This window comes from Elephantulus edwardii, unplaced genomic scaffold (assembly GCF_000299155.1).
Source record: "Elephantulus edwardii isolate Elephantulus edwardi_28Jun2011 unplaced genomic scaffold, EleEdw1.0 scaffold00375, whole genome shotgun sequence".
NCBI lineage: Eukaryota > Metazoa > Chordata > Mammalia > Macroscelidea > Macroscelididae > Elephantulus > Elephantulus edwardii.
Genome location: NW_006400125.1, coordinates 295,436 through 299,597, shown reverse-complemented (window position 1 = coordinate 299,597; position 4,162 = coordinate 295,436). Strand labels below are relative to the sequence as shown.

Below are 4,162 nucleotides of genomic sequence, written 5' to 3'. Positions count from 1 at the left end.
GTAAACATATTTCATCCAGTTTTTCTCAGTCTTACCACCACCCTGATGCCAGCCTCATTCTACAACAGTGGCACCATATAACATTTGTCCGTTTGTGACCGAGATGCCTCACTCAGCATAATGTCCTCCAGAGTCACTCATTTTGAATAATATTGCATGAGTTCCTTGTTTTTCAATGCAGCATAGTATTCCATTGTGTGAATATACCACAGCTTCTCTACGCATTCGTTTGTTGATGGGCCTTTAGGTTGTTTCCAACTCCTTGCTATTGTAAACAAAGCTGCGATAAACATGGGTGTGCATATATCTACTTGGATGTCATTTATGGTCTCTTTATCCCCTATCTTTATAACGACCTTTCACTTTCTTCATGGATGATAACCTTGATGTTTTCTGACAACTCATGAGATCTTTGATCATTAGTGATCAATGCAGCAGATCTCTTCTTGAAATGCTTTTTAAATTCTGTTGGGGTGACTTTAAGGTACTATCTAGGTTCTCATGGACCTGTTTTCATTTTCTTCAGTTTTAATTTTAACTTGTTATTGTTGTTATGTGCCATCGTGTCCACTACGACTCTTAGCAACCCTATGAACAACAGCTCTGACCCGTCCCATATCCTAAGCCAATTTCCCTGTCCCCGACACACCTGTTCCCATTACCACCATCACTGCGTCAATTCATTACATTCAGCGTCTTCCTTTCTGTGACGACCCTCCATTATTCCAAGCATCATGTACTTCTCCAAGGACTGGTCCCTCCTGGAAATATGCCTGAAACAGATGAGACAAAGCTTCACAATCCTTGCCTTTAGGGAGAAACATGGTTTCACCCTTTCAAGGACAGACCTATTAGTTTTCTTGGTAGTCCATAATATGTTCAAAACCCTTCTCCAGCACCAACTCAAAGCCATCGATTATTCTTTTGTCATTCTTAGTCATTGTCCAGTCTTCTGATGCATAGCAAGTAATTGTGAAGATCGTGCCCTGGATTACGCACATCTTAGTCTCTAGATAAAATCGTCGCTCTTGAGCACTCTGGAGAGGTCCCCGCCAGCAGATTTTCCCAGTGCAATTTGTCTATTGATTTCCTGACTAGTGAGTCAATGGTCTATTTAAAAGTCATCCCCAAGCCTTGATTTGACTGTTGATATTGTGCTCTTTCATGGACTCCATGGATGTGTTGTAGTTGTTTATGGTGCAATTGAGGCACGTGCAACTCATAGCAATCTTATGAACAAGAGATTTGAGCCCTGTCCTATCTTGTGCCATTCTCACAATCTCTGACGCACTTGAGACTACTGCTGCAGCAATTGTGTCAGTCCATCTAGTTGAGAGTCTTCCTTTCCTTCACTGACCCTCCACATTTCCAAGCATGATGTCCCTTTCCAAAGAACAATAGCCACTCCTAGCAACAGACCTGAAGTTGTAAGACAAAGGCTTATAAGTTTAGCCTCTAAGGAGCACTTTGGCTGCACTTTCTCTAAGCCATATCTGTTCACTCTTTTGTCAGGTGATGGCATATTCAGTACCATTCTTGAACACCACAACTCAAACACATTAATTCTTCTGTCATCCTTAGTCATTGCTCAGCTCTCAGGTGTATAGCAAGTGATTGAATAAACCAGGGCCTAAATCAGGTGCACAGTAGTCTTCAAACTGATAGATCATTGCTCCTCAATAAATTGGAGTCTCTGACTACAGATGTTTTCCAATGCAACACATCTTATCTCCTGACTGTTGGTACCAAGAGTATTGATTGTGGATCCAAGTAAGATGAAGTCATTGACAGTCTCAATGGTTTCTCCATCTATCATGCTGTTGCCTCTTGGTCCAGTGGTGAGAATTTTTGCTTTGTTGATGTTGAGATTCAATGCATATTTAAATTTGTAATCTTTGATTTTCTGCAGCAAGTGTTTCAAGCCCTCCTCACTTTTAGCAAGTAAGGTTGTGTCATCTGTCTAATGAAGACTTTGGTGAATCTTTCTCTAATCTTGATACCACATTTTTCTTCATAAAGTCCAACTTCACAAATTTCCTCAACATACTTGTTTAATAGGCACAGAGAAAGACTACAGCCCTTATTCACACTTTACTTAATTTTAATTCATTTAATGTTCCTTTGTTCTATCCACACAACAGCCTCTTGGTCTACATATAGGTTTTGCATGAGTACAATTAAGTGTTCTAGAATGCCTGTTCTTCTCTGTGTTAACCATAATTTGTTATGATTCATACAATCGAATGCCTTTTCATAGTTAATAAAGCACAAATAGGCCTTCTTCTGGTATTCTTTGCTTGCAGCCAGGATTTATCTGACATCAACAATGATATTCTTGGTGCCACAGTCTTCTAAATCAAACTTGAACTTTTGGACATTCTCCATGTACTATTCTAGCTATTTTTTAATGATCTTCAGAATTCTTTTGCTTGTATGTTATATTAATGATATAAATTTGTAGGGTATCTTCTAACATCTATTTTGATTTTTCTTTGTAGTGTCTCTTGCTCTTCCTGGATGAAATCATCCCACAACTCTTATGGTCTTCTATCATTGGGGTTCAATGTTTCAAACCTGTTCTTTAGAGGATTTTTAAACTCAAGTAGAATAGATGCAAGGTTGTATTTTGTTTCTTGTTGATTTGTTTTAAGGTGGGTTGTTGTTTTGGGTTTTTTTCTGCCTCAATTTGATCTTGCACATGAGTAATTGATGGTCTGTTCCACTGCCTGTACCTGACCTGCTTTAGACTGCTGAGAATGAGCTTCTCCAAGAATTCTTTCTCAGATATAGTCAATCTGATTCCTATGAAGTGAATATGATGAGGTCCACTGATGCAGATAATACAATTCTGATATAGTCCAGCAGGTGAGGGCCATGTGTATAGTCAACTAGTTATGTTTGGGTGGTTTTTTACAAGAAATAAAAACCCTATCATATATGACTTGATAGGGTATTATAGTTATCACAAGAGTCCAGAATTAAGGGTGTATAGTAGAGTGTACCTGGGCCGGTGTGAGGGGTGTGGTGGGATTGTATAGCAAAGAAAGAATTTTTCTTTTACTTTTTCAAAGAGAAGAGCAAACTTGGGGTGGGGAGGCAGGGGAGGAAGGCTGGCAGGGAGAAAAGTGCAACAATGAATGAATGGAAATCCAAAATCTCTGTACATGTTCATTAAAATTATTAAAATTTAAAAAACATGTAAACATAGAGAACAAATGAAAAAAGTAAAATCTTCAGAGTATTCATTACTGAGAGGTTGGGTAATTATTTCCTTCTGTGTTTTTTAATTTTCCAAAGTGCTTAATATGAGCAACATCTTGATATTCTGTTGATACTGAGCGTGGTGTTAGTAGGGTTGGGATCATCAAACTCTATAATTAATGATGCCATTCCTTCCCCTTCCTGTATCAAACCTTGTAGAATGCTTAGATATGTGTATTATCAATTCAGTCATAGAATAATATGTGACAAACAGAATTAAAAATAGTTTAAATGTAAAAAACAGAAAGAAATAAAAACCATAACCAGATATTTTCAAGAAATCAATCATTTTACAAAATTCTATCAATTGTTCTCCAATTATTCTCCATCGCCAAGGCTGTATTTTAATACTACCATTCCTTCTGTATTTCCATCATTTGCATTCCAGTCACCAATTGTTATTACTGGATCTAGGTTGTACATTCAGTCAACTTCAGAAAGCAAAAGTTGATGTGAATTCTCAGTCTTCATCTTTTGCATCTATTAGAAAAATCATTCTATAAACAGTTGTTACTTATATGAATATCTATAGTATTGTATTGCTTACTGCATTGTGCTTTAGAATAGATCTTGACATGTTTTGTTTGTGTTTTGGTTTTTGATGTTGCGTTTTGGGTGTTTTTGGTTGTGGTTTTAAGAATGAAAGCAAAACAATTTCTCTTCAATTTTTTGTCCCTGGCATAATAGATGCAAAGTGGCCAGCCAATCCTAGTCTGTCAACTCATGAAAGCCTAGAATGTCAATCTTTTTTTGTGTTCCATTTAGATTCTTTACAACTTCAGATTTTCTAGATTCATACTTTGTATATTTTATTTTCCAGTTAATAATGAATGTTTGTGTTTGTTTCTTCCTTAGTTTTTTAGTGTCTTCTCATCTGAAGGACTCTACTTGCCATAAAATA

General features: G+C 37.1%; 1 pseudogene; it reads right to left on the bottom strand.

Annotated features, from left to right (window-relative positions):
* Positions 1-4,162, bottom strand: part of LOC102872287 — a 14,020-nt pseudogene that overhangs the window by 1,626 nt on the left and 8,232 nt on the right.